Genomic DNA, 19,733 nt, shown 5'->3' with positions numbered 1-19,733 from the left:
CACGTGTCTGTGACGTAAAAGCATGCCTCTCTTCCTGAAACGGAAGCTCTCCCAACCGAGCGAGGGAGCCGCGCCAGTCAAGCGCCGTGTTGCGTCGAAACGACATTTTAGAGCACAGCTCTTAGGAGCCCGTTTCCGCGTTTAGTGGCGTCGTCGTTGGCGTCGGCGTCGTCGTAACCGACCCGCTGAATTTAGCGGGAAATTAAAGGGATTGTCCGGTCTAAAGTGGAAGTACTTAAGTTTTTGCGCTCGTTACGTCGAGGGAGCCTTCAGGTAGACAAACAACATTTTTATCTTGAAATATTATCTCCCGTTATTAATAAAACCCTTCATGAGCGTATGTACGAAACTGCCCCCCGAATTTCGCCAGTGTCAATGGCTGACATCCGTAGGTGCTGCGTGACGTCACAAAACGCAAAGGTTTGTCGGATGGTCGGGATAACAAGCGCTGGTCGATGGATGTCTTGTATTTTGTTTCGAATTATATAGTCTCTTAGGCCAGTGATTCTCAAATGGGGGTCCGCGAAGCCCTGCCTCATCAGCCAAGCCCGGCAATAAAAGTTGTCTTTTCTTTTTTAAGTCGAAAAGAAATGTTTCAGTTTTCGGGCGAGTTTTTTTCGTGTGAATGTCAATAAGAGAGGTCTTCTTCACACTAGCCCTTAGTTATATCCATTTATTAAATCATTATTATATTTAACCTATATTTTTCCTCTCCTCTCACCACGAACGGGGTCCTCCATCATCTCCGCCGATCCACAAGGGGCCCGCGAAACATCGATGGTTGAGAACCACTGTCCTAGGCTGTACCCTAGTGAAATACAATTCCTTTATTGCAGTTCCCAAGCGTGTGGAAAAAAAGTCACGCCATAAGCTTCGAGCAAACGTATGCCGTTTTGCGCAAGCACAACTGCGATGGCCACCGATCGAATTAGGACTGCTTGCAAAGCAAGGGATGCAGATTTTGCCTCTGAAGCGGCAACTAGGTACACGAAGCGGTATCTGGGTACACATATCGGCGGATCCACTGGATCGGTGATGAGGCTGCGGGTCTTTCCCTCAGAGGCGATGACCGCGGGTCGAAGGCAACCGGCGAATCATTCAAATGCATGTCGTCACTTCACTTAGACGAGCTTGGTGAATCGTAGCCACGCTCTATTTGCACATGCATGCGGCTCAAGCATAATTTGGCTGCACGCGTGCTAAATACAACTCCTCGTGTCGTTTCAAGGTGGTCTAGGTGTTGGTTTCGGTTTCGCTGCATAAACAAATTGATTGATCCGATCCGGGCGACGGACGTAGTTCAATATCGTTGGCACAGCATCACATCTCAGCTTACGAGCCTTCTGTCCGCTTAGAGCTGAGCTCGTAGCTCTCTTCTGTGAGATGATTGCTGCATAAGCGGGATCTCGATCTTGAGAGAAACCCAGTCCCTACGCACGGCGACGATCCATTTCTCGTCACTGCACGTCTCGCGGAAAAGTGTGGGACGTCATGTCTTGGGTCGCATCTGCTGCCAGGTGGTCGTGGCACCCAACCGCGCAACAAAAATCTCACCCAACTACGAAACAAGTCGAGCACAACAACAAAAACGAAGGACGCTGAGGCGTTCACTCGCAGGTAAACGACGAGACAGAAATGCTCGCTTTGTGTTGTGTGACGTCAGAGCTCCCATGTTGCCACTGAAAACAGCGTTTCCGCTAGAGTGCGATTGGAGCAGTGTAAATTCAATTACACATGCATAGGGGCATATCAAATCCAGATATTGCACGTACGATGCATATCGAGGCAATAACAATGATATTCAATTGTTTTCTCGAATACAAAATTTGACCGGACAATCCCTTTAAATTGGTGTTTAGATCACGTGACGTCAATTTTCCGGCTAAATGTAGCCGAGAAACTGAATTTGTTAATGGGTGACATGACACAAAGTCATGTGACGTTATTTTCCTGTTAAACTTAGCGGGGAAACTGAATTGCTAATGAGGTCACGTGACGTCAATTTCTCCACTAAATTTAGAGGGGAAATTTAACGGGAGGAAAAGAGGAGGAGGGAAGAGGAGGGGAGGAGGCGAGGCATACCCTCCTCTCCTCTCCCTCAAGAGCTGCGCTCTAATTTCGCATAACAGATATTCGTAAACGTCTTTCATCTTTTGCATCGACGTTTCGACACCAGGCCGTCGGAACGACGTCACCTGCTGAGGTTTCTATGAACGCCGATTGCTTCGTCGTTGGTCCGCGACGCTTGTGCGATGAACGCCATGGCTTTGGATACGTTGCAGCTGAGGGAAGTGCAGCTTAAAATGTTTCGGTAGAGTGAAAGTATGGTATTTGTTCCGTACGCCGGGACGCAGCAAAACGAGAACTCGCACGACGAAGGCTGTAGCAGTTCAGCGTCGGAACCGGCCGCGGAGCAGTGGCGATTACTCGATTCAGCTGCGAGTACAGAATGCTAGAAACAAATGAATACACATTCGCAATGGAATTCCTGGGGGAGAAACAAGGAGGTTATAGATACTAGGGGGGAGTTGGTTGCAACATTTGTGAAGGGTAGTTATAAAAAAGTTTAAACGATTGTTTGGCCAATGTGATCGTGAGTCCTCTGACAATTGGTGCGCGTGGCAGGTCAAGTGCGAGATGGATGGTTGATTCTAGGAGGATTCCGTGCAGGGGTTGCGCGCGCTTCGTCCGGTAAGTTTTGTCAGGTCGAAGGGTAGACGTGAAACAAGCAAGCAAGCGGTTGAGGCGGATCACGAGCAAACGATACACCGCTGCTGGTACACAGAATGATCAGGGTAATCGCTGCAATCGAAAGCCTGACGTCGCCGGGACGCCAATTTCCTCCGGCTATGGGATGGGCGCTTGCAGCGTGGTCGGCTGCCGCAATCGGACTGGCTTTTCTTCAGCGGGGGTTACCTTTCACCGGTAAGCCCTTGGCGTATTAAACACACATAGTTTTACGATAACAGAAATCGATCAAGAATTCTCTCAGACTTCCGACGGTCGCCGAACTGCGGAAACGATAGATTTCGGCCGCTGGTCACGGCGGTGGCCGGACCCCATCGAAGTGGAGCGTGGTGTGCTCCGTGCACTTCCAATTGTCAATAAAACATCTCCCAACCTCGAGTCAAGCTGAGCTGGTTCAATTTCTCACGACAGCAATAAAACATTTCGGTGGACGACCTGCATAGCGGTCGCAACGAAAAGAAAAAGCCAAACCTATCGTGATATAACATGAAAGGGATGAAAGCGCAGCACTCATTTGCAGGCGGGCGCGGAAATCATCGCCGTAAAAATGCCGAAGTATTGGTCCAACTTGTCGGGTCGACATAGTTACGCAATCATGTGTGTATATAATTTATTCTTGCTTTGGCTACCGTAGTAATTAGTGGCCAGAAGATAAAAAGAATACTCCTCGCCGATGCACGCAGATGCACGTACGTTACCCAAAAAACACGCCAACAGGCAATCGTTACAGCGCTGACATTCCACGTTAAATACTATCATTTTCAAGTTGGTAACGGTCTGTAGAAAACAGCATGCATTTACTTTATAGTTGAGGGTACACAACGAAGCGCAGCAGGCGTAGAATCGGTAGGCTGGGCGCGGGCCACAGTTTCTAGCTGTGATGACTGATAAGTGAAACCCACCAGCACCACGCGTCCTGCTACCCGCAACCATCAACCACGCGACAGTCACGTGATGTGGTCACGCTGGCCCGATCAGTGAGGAGGGTAAAGAAGAAAGTCAGAAAGAGGCGAGGCGACAAGGGAGCATGGCATGGGGAGGCTACGCGACTGACGTCATGCCCACTCCAACCCTTCTAATCTTCTTGGGGAGAAACCTCTCGTGCTCTCGTTGACGCTGCGGCTTATGCAACCGGATATTGAAATCGGTCGTTTCCGTCGATTGTATTCATCGACAATTTCATCGTTTGTGAACACAGTTCGAGTGACACACTACTCGTATCTAATACAGAAGCTAGATAACGCGAACGAAACACTAGAAAAGCTTAATAGATGAAGTAGACATAATGCATTAAAAATAAACGCCGTTAAGACAAAGGCAGTTATATTCCGACCTAAGAATAAACATATTAATATTACTAACAATATTTTTATAAATTCTTCTCAAATAGAAATTGTTCCTGCGTTTAAAACTTTGCGCGTAATTTTTCAAGAAAACTTGTCATGGGACGACCATCTTAATCATATCGTATCAAAATTATCTAGCATCGTCGGTATTCTATATTGTCATAAACACATTCTGCCACTTAGAACAAAATTAATATTATATAATTCATTGTTTTATTGATATTTAAATTATGGTCAACTCATATGGGGCACTACTACCTATATTAACCGCCACAAAATCTTTATGTTACAAAAAAAAGATATTAAGAAATATCTCTGATGTGCCACTAGAACATCCAACTGATGATCTTTTTAGTAAAATTGGTGTGATGAAAATTTTTGATTTATATAAATATCGTTTATGTGCAAGGTATCAAATAGAAACAAATTTATCCCAATATCACCTTAAGAACTCAGCAAAGCTAAGAGATAAAATTTATAGATACCCAACACGAAATAAAGAACCTTGGGAAGTATCCTTTTTTTAGAACAAACTACGGCCACCAAAGTTTAAAATATACTTTGCCGGCTACCCTTAACCAGCTTAGTAGGCAAGGCATTGAGCTTAGCAATATATTGGTGAGCTCCTTACGGGAAATGTTTATTTCAAATGTTTATTTCGAGCCAAATTGTCCGCAATAAGTGCTAAAATCTCTTGATTCGATGTTTTCTTTCGCGTTTATTTCAGTGATGTTCTAACGTTCTGTGTGTGCTTTCACTATTGTGTAAATTGTATCAATGTGCTACTTATCCTGTATAGCGTTAGTTCTTTTTTTCTAAAGTTTCTCAAACATGTAGTGAACATGTCATGTTCTATTTTTGTATAATTTATTTTGGTGCCTGCATCGCGACTGCTGGTATAGGTGGATCGGGGCTCGTCAAGCTGTTTTTACAGCTTTTTTTCCAGTGTCACCTTTTCAACATTGTTTTTGTTGGAAGAATGAAGGTACTATTGGGTTATTATAACTGACGTGCTAAAAAAAAAAAGAAAAAAAAAGGACTCCGTCACTGTGGATGTTGCGGTCGTATTGTTAGGTGGTGCAAGCTACCGCCCATTACAGAAAGTTTCGCAACGATTAATATATTCATCCACCTTCGTTCCGAGCGTTCGCGAGAGAATGTTAGTTATAGTCCACTTTTATTTGGCGAAATTTCATGCTAAAAAGTAGGATTTAGCCTTTCTAACCTCGCATGCTAATTTTCTTTCGATCCCATAAAAGATATGCAGTCAGTAAAATTTTGCCTAAAATCGTTTCATCAATTTTGGTTGCATGGTCCCTTTAAAGTTGAAACGAAGTATAGTCATCTTGTGTATTAAAGACGTGCGCAATAAAATACGTCGCTGTGATTGACCTTCCATGATTGGTCAGACTATGACGTCTTGAGTAGGGTTATTTCTGCTCCCGTCGACGGAAATAAAAGCAAAGTCAAACTCTACTCTGACGGTGTTGATTTCGGAACGTGATGACTGTTAGCGGTGAGATGTGTGGCTGGCGCCCTCCTATGGTTTCCATTCGTGTCGCGACGAGAACTTTCCTGTCTTGATGCCATGAGTTCTAACCTTTGACTGCTCATCATCAGTTGCGAACTACAAGTTTGATGGTATCTGTGAAAATAACAATCGAAACCTTGAAATCATCGGACTCTTAAATCAACATCGCCACAGTCAGATTTGTATGTAATGAGTTACAAGAAACTAAATACTTATAATCTATCAATTACATTTGGTTGTAACTTAACTTGTGAATTGCAGCGTTCGCCGTCATTCAATTACTATTTGTCTGTAATCAATTACGAGTAATACATTTTGTTTCCGAAAGAGCTAAAATTATTGAGCTCAGCGTTTTTACGTAAAAATCGCTATGCCTGCCCGTGCGTCACTCGCTTATGTCGCAACAATGTTAGACACTTTATTAAACCCCTAAACAAATAAAATAAAATATCAATATAGCAGAAGGATTAAAATGTCGACACGCTCAGCGAGAGTTAATTTTGACTGTCGAACTGTCGAGAATGCCTCGTTTTCTGTGTACGGGTCCTTACGATCCAGCTGCGGCAACCGGCGGTCGCACCAGTGAAGCACTTCGCTCCCTAGTGGACTCGGAAGCGTCCCTCGAACTTCGAAGCACTGCGAAACCACGAACTGGTAGGCGGAGCGTGCGCTACAACACCTCTCTTCCATCAAGCGCATCCGTCGAGAGGGTCTTGAGCGTCGGGGCAGATACCCTCACAAGGAAACATGGGAAGATGACTAACGAGAACTTCGAGCGACAACTGCTGTTCAAGCTTAACAAGGTGTGAATGACAAAAAAGAAACAGAATGTAACCACTTTGAACATTAGTATGATTTTTTTTTATTTCGTAATAAAATGTAAAAAAATAACGTAAGAGGGAATCCTTTACTTTCTGGTAATTTTTCAATTACTTTTGTGATGCAGTAATTGATTACTGCAATTAGTTACATTTTTCAATAAAGTATTTAAATTGTGATAGGTTACTTTTTTTCTTCAGTAACGCATACGAGACTGGCCACAGTTGTCACCTTCATATTGCGCTGATTTCCGTCGATGATAGAAAAATTAATCCATATAAAGACGTCACAGTGAGCGCCTGACCAATCGCGTATTGCGACCACAGCGACGCTTTTGGTCGGGCAGGTCGCTAATAGGCTTCCAGCACGCCGTTTACGCACCATCGAACTTGTCGCTCGACTACCTCGGTCGTGACGTAAGGGATAGGAATCCTAAAAGGGCGCCACCGAAACATCTCGTCGCTAACAGAAGTCACATGGCACACGGTCCACTGACCGTATGCGTTAACACTTTGTTTCAGCTTAGGTCCAGCTACAAGCCGATGCGACCAACCAACGCCATAAGCGCGACGACATGGCGTTGGTAATCTTTTCACTGTGTGTTCTATTATCTGCTAAACCAATCAAGTGCAGTGAATGCCCGATACCCCTCGTTTTTAGCACCCACGTCGGTGTTTGTATGTTTTCGAGCCTTCAACCGCGCTCGGACTTGTGATGAAACGAAGTATATATAAAATCACCAACTTTAATAATAAAAAAAAAACAAAAAAACACCGTGAACAAAAAAATGGGTTTAGCCAATCACATATTGCGATTGAAGAAACAGTGCAGACGGCGAATACGTTGAGCCAAACCTGGCTTACTGAAAGCCTTTTTATTACGGCGACGGGGGGTATGTTTAGATTGAACTGTTCTAGGAATCGAGTGAAGCTGCGTGTTCCAAGAGGCCCAGTGACCGTGGAGTCTCCAGGGAGCCCAATCTCATAGACGAGAAGACAATATGCGTTCCTCGGTTATTGTTCTTCAGCGGAGCCCCGGGGGACAAATGAGCTTTCGGAGTGCGGCGAACGGATAGAAAAGGTCGTCGACACCGGCTCTTGTTTCTTTCGCTTTTTGCAGAGAAGGGCACGCGCAAGTAAAAGCCGTCCTAAACAGCGAGAGCAGTAATCGCGAGGTTAGCAACAGAAGCGAACCAATCGAGCGGTCCGCGTGTATGCCGCTTTCAATTTTCTTCACTGACAGGGATGGGCAAAATACATGCAAATATGTATCGAAATACAAATACAAAATACTTCGTCAAAAATGTATTTAATTACAAATCTAATTACATATTCAAAAAAAAAAAAGCATTTAAGTACAAGATACAAATACAACCAAATGTATTTGGTCTCCTCCAAATACTTTTCCAAATACATTCCCCAAATTTGCGTCAGCGACTTCAGGGCGCCTCCAACGTGTTTCTGGGTATCTCATTTTAATTTTACATCGCACACTTTGGAGTTAGTGTGCGAGGCTCTAGTAACGTAATGTAAATATAATCACAAAAAAAACTGTAATCAGCTTGGACGTTATAGGTGAAAAAAGTATAGAGCTTCAAGCAGCTTTTTTTGTCGATTACATTTTGCTATAGACCAACAAAGAACCGAGACGACCAAGACGCGCAGCACTAGCTAGAGAATTTTTTATTGTTGCAACTCGCACTAGTAACGAAAATCTGGACGACCCGCGCATTTAGAATGTTCCAGGCAAAAGTATGAATGGAAATCAGGCTGGAAAGCATCACAAGTTGTCACAGGCACTTATTTAGCCAGTCTGCCTGTGAACGTCGATTTCGTCACTACCCTTGCCCTGGACTAGCACCGTAATCACAAAGTCACTAAACGCTTGTGCTTGATTGAGAGATACTGCATTCGGTGCAGAACGTTGTTTTCTTCCTGCTCTGGACACGTCTTAAGGGTTGTCCAAAGAGGACAGTACAAAACGCACGACTCCGACAAGTCGTGAAAATGGAAGCGGGCGTTATGTAGTGTCCTGTTTAGACACCCCTTTAGGATGAGCGAATTGAGTCGTGACAATAAACTTGAGGGATGTATTTTCGCCCACAAAATTGTATTTAATTACAATTGTATTTGAAATACTCAATTTTAGTATTTAAACACACGTCAAATACATTACCCAATTTGTAATTAAATACAAATGCAAAATACACATAGTACTTGAAATACGTATTTCAAATACTTGTATTTTAAATACTGCCCATCCCTAACTGGAAAGGGAATTGTGCACCAAAAATTGCAAAATCTGATTAGGGTAACGGCGACACCTCGCGGAGCTTTGGTGCGCGAATAGCTGTGGTTTGTTTGGTCGCGTTCCAAGTTCTGATTGAGATTTTCATCAATCGTATGCTAGAGGGGCCTGCTCGTGTATCAAGTGTAACTGCCCGTCATCGTACGCAAATGCTTCTGCTCAGACTGCGGTCCCGCCGCTAAAACAACATAGAAAAGACAGCCTGCAGACGTTTTCTGCGATGTGGTTTTCTCCTTGTATGACGGGTCCTGCCAGATGTAAAACAGCGGAAAACAAAGAAAGAAAACAACCTGGCGCTGGTTTTGAGTTTTTCTAACAAATCAAAAACAGCAACAGAAAAAAAAAAAAAAAAAACTGCGACGTTGTCATACAGCGATAGTTGTTTTTAAATAAGCGCCTCACTTTTGTACAACAACAACAACGTTGATACTAATTTCGAGACTTTAATACTGTAAAAAAAATAGATTACGGGTGAGGCGCGCGCGGATAAATTATGCTTGCGAGATACACTGATAGCAATTATACAATTATATAGCAATTATACAATTTCTTCGCGGGCACATTCAATAATGCACTTTTTACTCTGTTGCAGAGAAAGAAAGTTGTTGCCAATATTACGCGTCATGAACATTTGCGACACATACGTTATACGAATGAAACGCCAATGCACGAACGCACGAGGCTCGTGTAAATTGTGCTTGTCAGGCCCCGATGTTTTTTTCTGGCAAAACGTTACGAAATTCAAAATTTCGGCAAAACTTGCAAAAAAAAAATTTTCGGAAATACGTTTACATTTAATGGCACGCCGATGCAGGAAAAACACTGGCCTTACACAACCTCTGCTTGGACACAAGGTCAACAAATAAAGGTTACACACACCCCTACATTTTTTTTTTATAATGCATTAAGCGAGATACATAATTATATTCCCTTTATATGGCGTTTCTTTTCACAGTTCATCGTGCGCGAATAATTAGTTATACAAATAGTTTTATATTACACAAGCTTGATCATGCTGACAATGACTGTAAGCATAGCATATGTGGTGGGCCTTCCAGGGAAGAAGATAAGGGCACCTGAACGGCACCGCCTAACGAAGATTCGCTCTCATTTCTGACACACTTCGTAAGTATGGCGGATGTACCGGCTTTTGCTTGAGTGGTGACATCTCAACCATTTTTCCGCCCAATAATTGTTTTTTAACGTCTTTTGAGGTGCGCACAAACCAATGTGACCCTACTCGAGCGCGTAGCCTTGGCTAATACTATTTAGGTGCCGTTGTACCGAACATGGCACGCACTGAATGTGCCGGAGCGTCACGGGCTGGTCACCGGCGCTCCGCGTCACGGCGTCACGTCACGGGCGGGCGGGCTGGCTGGGAAAACGGTTCACACAGAACCGTATTCTTGCGATTTCTTGTGTTACCTGTGAGTCACCGAAACATTCGTGTGCCGAATGTCGCGTGCCAGGCTATCTGCTTAAATGGGTAGCCCCCCTTAATATGAAGCGATATCCCTGAGACTTTTGCGTAAGCAGTTGTAACGTAGTAACGTAACGTAAGAAAACGTGGCTGTGTGAACTAAAGTAACTGGATCACGGGAAAGTAGCGCTAAGCTCTCTGTATGGTCGCCATTTGGGTTCATGTAATGAGCAAAAGTTTCGTTGACCTCTCTATTCTTGGTGAGCCTATTCAAATTGACTCGTGACGGGTAGTATTATGAAGCCGTTTCTTGCATACCGAGTTCCTCATACTCTCACACAGGTGAAACAAGTGAACATCTTTGTACCGCCGCCACATGCGGTGTCGGTGCTTGGAGGCAATCAACATAACTTTACTGCCTTTAAATACGAAAGAACAACAATATCATTACAAGAGATTTGTGAAGATACGCATGATTCATAAGTGTATTGAACACACATGCAGTGCCAAAAACACTTGTATAAGCGAGAAACACTTCTGTACGATGATACTCCATGGCGATCTTGGCGCGACTGGTTCAGAACGACCCTTTTGAACTTTCGAAGACTTGAATGGACCGTAAATGGCGATTGCTATGACAACTGAAACCGATCAGGCAATTACCTTGCTAGGTCTGGTCGTCTGTAGGTTAGTACCGGTTTTTGTCCGGCTAGCGGGCAGGGAAGGCAAGGACGCTACTTTCCTAGGATTCAGTGACTCTAGTGTGAACACCCCTTTAGACGTCTTCTGTTGAGTCAAGCTGTAAGGTACGACATGGTGTTAATTGTAAACGGTTATTTATCATAATGTAAACCCTAAAACACATAAAATAAAAATTAAAAAAGTCGTACAAAGCGTTGTCTTTTCTGTTATGTTATTGCTCCTTGTCTCAGAGTTTAAATTATGGCGTTTTTTAACCAGTTCGTCTGTAAAAACGCTTTTCTAGGGGCGCCGCTATCGTAAAAATTGCGGCTCCGACGACGAATACCGATTGGTTCTTGTCAGCGCAGCTATCTGGGTTGGCAACGGTGTGGGTATGGGATGACTTGGCTAGACATGGCTATGGCGGGCTACAATAACTTGACCGGACTTGGACGGTTGAATCGAGATGCCTAATGACAGGTCACCGCCATGATTCCTCGAAAGAACGAGGACGACGGTGGTGGGGTGCTTGGAATGAGTTTCCACAACGAAGGTACATATAAGCAGTTCAATGTAGTCTATGCAGGTATGCTTTCGGCATTTGATAGCTGCATCTTGAGTAATGGTACGTAGACATTTTCATACCCTCCACATGCCATGCGGCAATGGCATTCCTTGCACTGATAACTTAATCGGAGCACCTGCATCGGACGTTGGAATCGATCTTCTTGCCGCAGACTAAAGAGTCATGAGCGTAGACGTGACGATGAGTCTGATACAAAGCTTATTTGTGCACACGACGACGACGCAGTGATAGCCAGACAACCGTAGATATGGGGAATTGTAACACAGTAAGAAAAAATAAGGACTTTGAACTAACTCACGCACAACGTCTGTTTCTAAGCCTTTTCGCCCATACCCGTGGCGGCTGCATACCTTGTGTCAGCGGGCAGTCCAAAAAATACACCGGGTCAAGTGTACGTGGGTTACGCGCTGGTATGGGGTATTATGCGAAAAAGGTATATAGTTTCCCTTCTCGCAGATATATATATTTTTTAAATTTATCATTAAGAGTTAATTTCTCGTGATAAATGCATTAATAAACATGTAATACAAGAATGTTACACGGTGCCTTCTTGGTGGGATGGGGTTGAGTAAAGGGAAACACATGAAGAGTGTTTTCCCTTTAATGAGCGCACTCTCCCTGCAAAGATTGGTTGTTGGTGCGGTGCGTCCCTTGCCACCTGGCGAAGAAGGTAGCGAGAGGAGAGGCTGAGCAAAGCTTGGAGACGCTGGCAGCGGCGCCTACGCCTCTCCTTCGCATCCATAGTTTATTCACCATATCACATATGGTGGGAGCTGGAGATTAAGGCGATACTGGCCGCCTTAATAAAGTCCAACAGGGAGTCAAGGACTTCTTTGCGGTGCTCCGCTTCCTTGGTTGGCGTGGTCCATTCAGACCAACTTGTTGATCTTTGCGCACTAGAGATGTTCCAATGTTCTGCCTTGTATATTCTCGTGATCAACTTTTTTTCCGTTTGTCCTCACCAGAGGGTGAAAAGCGAGCTCTGTATGGCCAAATACTTTGAGAGGAGAGTAGTCTGCTCCGCTCATTTGCATTAGACAAAGCGTATAAAGCGCCAAATTCTTCCCTGACCGGACGGCGTCTGAGAGAACGCATGCGCGTCGCGCTGTCGACGTCGTCGCGCTTTCGTACTACGCAGAAAAAGAGGGCTGCCGTCGACGCAACGAGATACCGGATTCGCCAAAACAGTAGAAACGGCTGTCTCCGTTGGCTCGAAGGCTTCCCACGACGAAAGATGGCGGCAGCCGCTCCTCCCAATGGACCTTTTCCGAGAAGCGTTCTGCGCACGCGCGAGCGCCCGATGCCAAGCGGCGGAAGTCGGAACGAAAAATCGAGGAAATTTGGAAGGAGGCTGTATATCAGCGAGTAGAACAGGTAACTGCAGCATAGATATAATTGTGTTACACAAAAAGAGAACGTCGACGGAAAGGAAAACACGACGCTTGGGTGGACGCTACGGATGCCCCTCTTTAAAGTCGCGTTGGGCAGGCGCGCTGCTCAGAGAGCGAAGAAACTGGTAGCGTAGCTCCCATTATCGATTGGTAGCGCAGGTAGGTCACTTCTTCGATTTTTAGTTCGTGCAGCCACCGCCTGGTGCCGTCGGTATGTGGAAAAGGTCCATTCGAAGGGGTGAACACCCGAAGCTGCACGCGCTCTCGGTTTCAAGACCATTAAATTGTCGCGGGGTAAGATATACTCCGATGTAAAGTATATGGTATAAGATACTGATCCGAAAGCTTCACATTTCTTGCAGCATTAAAAAAAAAAAAAGGCGAGCAAAGAACAAAAAAAAAAGTTTGTTACATGGGAATTTCAGATATCTTCAAAATTCCTCTAATGAATCTGCAAATCAGGGCACGCCGAAAAGCACGACCGTGGGTCGGAATTCCAAGCTAATTCGCTTATTCTGCGAACGCTTTAAAAATGGCCGGGAAACAGAGGTAAATATTGGTAACTTGCTTTATTCAAATGTCAACTTCAAAAGTGAATCGATTGATTCAGGGGTGACGAATGACTGAGAGAAGAATTTGCCTGAACGTGCGTCCACGTTGACTCCTTTTTGCTGGGGCCATAAAAACACTTTCAAAGTTTGCCTAAGAAAAAAGCCCACCAGGTGCCGCCGTACAAGCCGAAGCACTCTTGAACTCCTAGAATTTAGAGCAACTGAAATCAAATACGTTTGACTCAAACCACGAAGAGTGTTTTCCCTTTAATGGCGCACACTTCCTGCGAAGATTGGTTGCTGGTGCGTCCCTTGACACCTGGCGAAGAAGGTAACGAGAGTAGAGGCTGAGCAAAGCTTGAAGTCGCTTGCAGCGCCGTCTTCGCCTCCCCTTGCATCTATTTGCCATATCACATATGGTAGGAGCTGGAGAAAAACGCTGACAAAGCAGCTTGGCAGGTCTCCAGCCCCCTAAACAGGCGGTACACAGCGGGGGCCAAGTTTCGTACAATGCAAGAAAAAAGTAACAGCAAAATAAACGAAAATACCCACAAAACGTTATTGCGGTAAAACAAAAAGATGACTAACAGGTCATCAAGTACACATGAAATAAACAATGACAAAAATATGCTCAAGAAAATTCTGTCTTACAACAAGACAAACAATAAACAACAACATATTTATATCAAAAGTAGATAATCACGTAACTCACGCGGGCTTGAAGATATTATATTAACTATGGAAGTGTTTAGTAATGTTGGAAGTGTTCTTCTAATCATCTGAAGGCCGTAGTCTGTCCGCGACGTATCAACCATCTAGAAATCTGAGTGGCGAATAGAACGTGTAAGTGTTCTTCTAAAAAATACCAAGCATAGCAGGAAGCCATTTGTCACAAAATATTCTTGTTTATATTTTATGATAAGCCTGGTATTCATATTGTTGATGTATTTCTAGTACCCCGAGTTTTTCAAAAATTTGGTCCGTGGGAAAAAGATAAGGCACGTCACACACGAGTCGTACGCTCTCTTTTCTAGAAACAATATTTTATGTAAATTTGTTTTTTGTAATGGTGCCCCATACCAATTGACAATAGTTCAATTGAAATACAAAAAAATTTGTTATACAGAAGTAGTTTAACGCTTGATGGAAGAATTAGACGGTGACGATGTAACATACCTATTATGCAAGCAAGTTTTGAAACAACGTAATCTAAGTGCGCTGTCCAAGACATGTAATTTGAAAACAACACGCCCAAGGTCTTGAACGTGATGACCATGTCAATGGGGGACGAGTATAGGACGATGTCGCGCAAACACGACCCATAAACCACGTGACCCCGACCATGTAGTTGAGAACACTCTCACATCTGGGCATATTGAAACACTCTTTTCGGTTTCGCCTAGTGAAATGAGTGAGAAACCAATGTCCATTAAAACAGTCACGCTGATCAAAGCACGACGCTATCGCGCACGCAACCTTCTATTTACGTTCGGACGGTAGGTGTGTATTTATATACGTATATAAATATAAGTTATATAACTGTACTCGCGGCACAAGGTCACGCTGGGAGACCGCGGTGAGAATCATTGTGCGAGGCGTTCGTGTCCGGCGTCTTTATCGGACGGCGTGTGAACAGGGACACGTGCGTGCCGACGTGCCTTTCCAGATGTTCGTAGCGGTAAAGTGCATGCGATGCAATGGAACGACGCAGCAAGAATGGGGTGACACGGAGCGGTAGGGTATACGTATGTAGCTGTCGCGATATGCCAGTGTACGCGTGATACATACGCTCGATGCAGCCTGCACACGAAAGCGAGGTTGTAGCTCGCACAACGCTCTCAAACGCACGGCATAGCGGGTCGCGCGAATCTTATTGCTTCGCAGCGAATGAGATTGAAGAATTAGCTGACAAGAACACCGAAGAAAGAATCGCGAAGCAAGAAGCGTGAACGCAAGAAGTCGTGCCCCGCCTTTCTTAAAGTGTCAGTAACGAGTTTTAGAATAGAGTACGCCGAAGCTTTGTGAAGCAAAGAAATAGCGCCGTCAACATCGCGCATTCCCCGAGCCCAAACTGCGCTCTGGATCTGGCGCATGGTGACGACGCTATCTATTTTCACGCCCAACGCTTTTGCGTACCGGTATTCTAAAACTCGCTATACTTCGTCTCACCTCAAGTACAGACGAAGCCGACGCTACGAGTTGATGGGGCCGATAGAAACAGTTTCAAAAGAGCAAGTCACTGGGCCTTGCATGTAGATGATTGATTAGCGACAATAGAACATATACAAAACAACCATAACGATGCTTGACGCAGTCTTGGCTGCGTCTGGACGTAAGGTGAAACGAAGCATAGTGACTATACGCTCTAAACAATTATATGAGTTTACTTTCCTGGAGAACACAAAGAGAGCCAGTTACGGTGAGAGACAGACGCCGCCCTTCCACTCCCTTCTTTCGTCTGCAGCGCAGTTGCGTCGATGGTCGAGCGCGCGCGCTGTCCTCGGCGCTTTGACCTTGGGCGTGGAGCGGTGGAGCCGCTGCCTCGCGGACACGCAGCGCCATGGGGTGGCGGTCGTTAAAACCGATGCACAGCGGCCAATGAGAGCCTCGTCGACGCGCAACAGCCAATGTGACCGAAGCCGAAGCCCATCAGCTTTACTCCGCTCCTTCGGGATCGGGGAAATTAGGTGCCGTTTGGCTACGCTTTTCGCGTAGTTTCATAGCTGGGAGCTGGCTTCACATGGAGAAAGGATTTAAGGTGCCGTTTGGCGCGGCTTCAAAACTGATGACGTCGGCTCGCTCCATGGGACAGTTAATGCGTTTCTATTTTAAAAAAAGCGATGTGAACAGTACCAATGAGGATGACATTTCGTTTACTTAATGTACCTGTGCACATGGCATTTTTTCAGACATAATTCCACGGTAAGTTTCGATATTCGCTGGGATGCTCCTGTTGATTAGCGTAATTGGCTGCCTCTGCATCCGGCAGGGAGGTGAACTTATGCACCAGAACTCTGTTATTAGAGGGATTTACAAAAGGGGCCCCAACGATTGGGTGCCCCTAAGAAATCGGGGGACCCAGATGCAATAAGGTTGGCGTCGGCGGCTCGCAGACTACCGTTTTCCCAACGCAGCGCTGCGCGCGCACGTTTCCCGCTTGCAGCGCCAATGCGGCTAGCAAACGTAATAATAATAATAATAAAAGTAAGACATATACGCTTAGCAAGTACTTTTTGTTTACAAATAATAGTTAAGGTGACACCAAATCAAGCCGGTTAAAACAAAAGACAATCTAAATTCAGTATAAATATTGTTAACTGTTTTCAACCAAAACAATTCGATCTGTAGCCCTCTAATTTAGCGTTCGTATCACATTGTTTTTCGGCGTTCGTGTGCGCTTTGGCCGTCTGTCGGCGAAGATTTAGGCCTTCAACTGCGCCGAAACTGAGACGAACACAAGCGAGCATACTCTGCGAGCAGCTGCTCCATCTAAATCTGAGCGGGAGCAACTTTGAAGGCTTGGAAGACTTGTTTTGAAGCTACAGGTAACATGCCACGAACGAAATCCCCTCGGAGACTAGTGAGACGTCGCTATGTCAACATTTACCGCGTCTCTTTAGGCTTAAGCAGGAATCACACTGCTTATACATCCTAAAAAAAAAAAAAATGAGAGACGTTTACAAATTTGTGTAATGAAAAATTAAAGTGGAACTCTTGAGGTGTTTTGATTTTGTAATATACTGTGCTAAAGAATTTGAGGAAGAAATATCTATATGTACAAATATAGGCCTCGTACTCCTGCGTACACATAATATAAATTCTCTCTCTCTCTCCATATATATATATATATATATATATATATATATATATATATATATATATATATATATATATATATATTAATTATTTATTATAATATTATTTATATAAGGGGGCGGAGGGGAGGGGTTGTAAGTTCAGCGGTTGTTTGTCTCCTTTCTTCCGTCCCGTCTGTTTCGCTGTACGTTTTAAAGGGCAACTCCGCTCAATTTTTGCTGCTGAGAAAACAGTGTAATTCTATTCAGTATAATCTAGAAAGGCTACAAGTCATATATTGGAATTGAATTCCGTCTAAAAAAGTTCTACAAGCGCGAAAGTAACAATATCGGCTAACTATAGCGGGAACGTGCGGCGCAGCCAACACTGCACTTCCGCCGATCTGCTTCCGCCGCTTCCATCGTCAGTGACGTCTATAGCATGCGCAGGTGTTTTCTTCGTTTTTTCGTTTCGAGGTACAGATCCCACAGGCGGCGCCACGCTCGCCGCCTCCGGCGGTCACTCTGCCCTCTGACTCAACCAACTATTGTGACTCTACTTACTCTACCTCGGAGGCGGTGTCCACGTGATCTGCGAGCGAACGCGGAGGCTCCGGTTGCGTCTTTGCCGTTGTGCTGGTTGTGCCGTGTTCATCTTTCGTTGTTTCGTGTTTTATTTAGGCAAGATTTGCTCCTGGTGTGCCTTTGCAATGGCTGGCAGAAAGCGCAAAGGCAGAGGCTCACGTCGTTGTGTCGCTGGCTGCCCGAACTACCAGCTAAACAGCCCAGGAGTCCTCTCTTCCACAGGTTTCCTGGCGACATTGAACGGCGGAAAGTTTGGACGGACGCTCTGTACATATGGGACCCCGAGAAGTCCTTGTCGCCAACTGCCAGGATATTGATCTGTTCCGATCACTTCTTGCCCGAATGTTACGAGCGAAATATGCGCGTGTTAGCTGACTGTGGCTTCTCGACGAAGTACGCGAAGCTGAAGCCGGACGCCGTGCCGTCGATCTTCGCACGAGGCACAGCTTCTCCGACAGCAGACGGCTCAGCGGTGGCTCCATCATGTTCAGATCTCGGCAGCCAGGAAATTGAGTGGCTAACGCGATTTTACGTCGGCAACATATGCAATCAAATATTACTCCAGCACATCGCTTTGGCATAGACAAGTGTTGAGCGATTGCTCATGCAACCAGAACACGTTTTCACTACGCGATCGCGGGCTTTCGATATGTATCGTTCTCGCGGGGCAGTGTTAACACGATACACGATGCGTACGTTCTCTGTCTCCTGACAGACTGGCAGTCGCTCATACGCAACAACGCAGCGTTTCTATCGAAGGGTTGCATGGGTTGCACGGGGGCTATTGGAACTACGTAATCGGAATTTAGAACAACGAACGGTCGCACCGCACAAGTTATTAGAACAACGAACAGAAGCCACACATGCTGACTACGTTGCAACAGTCCTTCCTCAGACCCGTTCAGGTTAGAAATACAGCACCCCCAGCGTGCAAGCGCGTGCAGCGTGCACGAGAACGTAGCGTTGACAAGCTTGTGATTGCACTGGCTTCCCCGCATAAAATAAGATATGACGGCAGCTACAGGCCCAGCTTGCATCTACTACAATTGCGTACAAAATATACCTTGGCAAGCACAAACCTCGTTGTGTGTTTCGGTTCACAACGGAAATGAAGCGGGAGCCGTCCTGTGCAGCCGATGCGATGCAGACGACGTGTGTGCAGCGCCTGTCCGTGCGGAAGGCCACGTGACCCTTTGTATCCCACGTGGTGTGCGCATGCTCTCGACGTCGACCGTAGACGCTGACGATAGTGTTGCCCATCCTTGCCGAAGTTTCGGTTTCTTTTTGCGATTTTGCTTCTTTCAAGATTACTCGGAAATTAATTTACTTTTCGGGGAGAAGAGTATGCAGTGTCGTTTATGAGTGCTTTGCAAGGTAACATCATCCACTAACTCCAAATTTTCAAAATTGAGCGGAGTTGCCCTTTAAATAACAATGCCGTACCAACACGCCCAAGCTCCCCCCCCCCCCCCCCCCCCCCCATTCTGAACAATTTCATTTAAAAGAGGAAGGGAGGTTACGCAGGAGGAGGAGGAAGAGAGGAAAGGAGGTGGAGGAGGGGAGGGGAGGGTACGAAGGACCCTCCCCTCCTCTTCCATACCCTCCCGTCCTCCTACAGTTTCCCCGCTAAATTCAGCTGGAACATTGACGCCACGTGACCTCAACACCAATTCAATTCCCCGCTAAATTTAGAGGGGAAACTAAATTGGTGTTGAGGTCATGTGGCGTTAGTTTTGCCGCTAAATGTAGCGGGGAAACTGAATGCGCAGTGTTGCATTATGTCCCATAATGCAACACTGCGCATTCAGTCACAGACCTCCACACCAATTCAGTTTCTTCGCTAAATAAAGCGAGAAATTGAATTGGTGTGTAGGTCTGTGACGTCCCATAACGCAACGCGCGCTGTTACGCCGACGGCAAAGCCGACGCCGCGAAACACGGGAACGAGCGCCTAAGAGCTGCGCTCTAAAAAAA

The sequence above is a fragment of the Ixodes scapularis genome, unplaced genomic scaffold (genome assembly GCF_016920785.2).
Source record: "Ixodes scapularis isolate PalLabHiFi unplaced genomic scaffold, ASM1692078v2 PGA_scaffold1__304_contigs__length_218370807, whole genome shotgun sequence".
In the NCBI taxonomy this organism is placed as follows: domain Eukaryota; kingdom Metazoa; phylum Arthropoda; class Arachnida; order Ixodida; family Ixodidae; genus Ixodes; species Ixodes scapularis.
The sequence above is the reverse complement of the archived record's forward strand: the minus strand, read 5'-3'. Positions refer to the sequence as shown.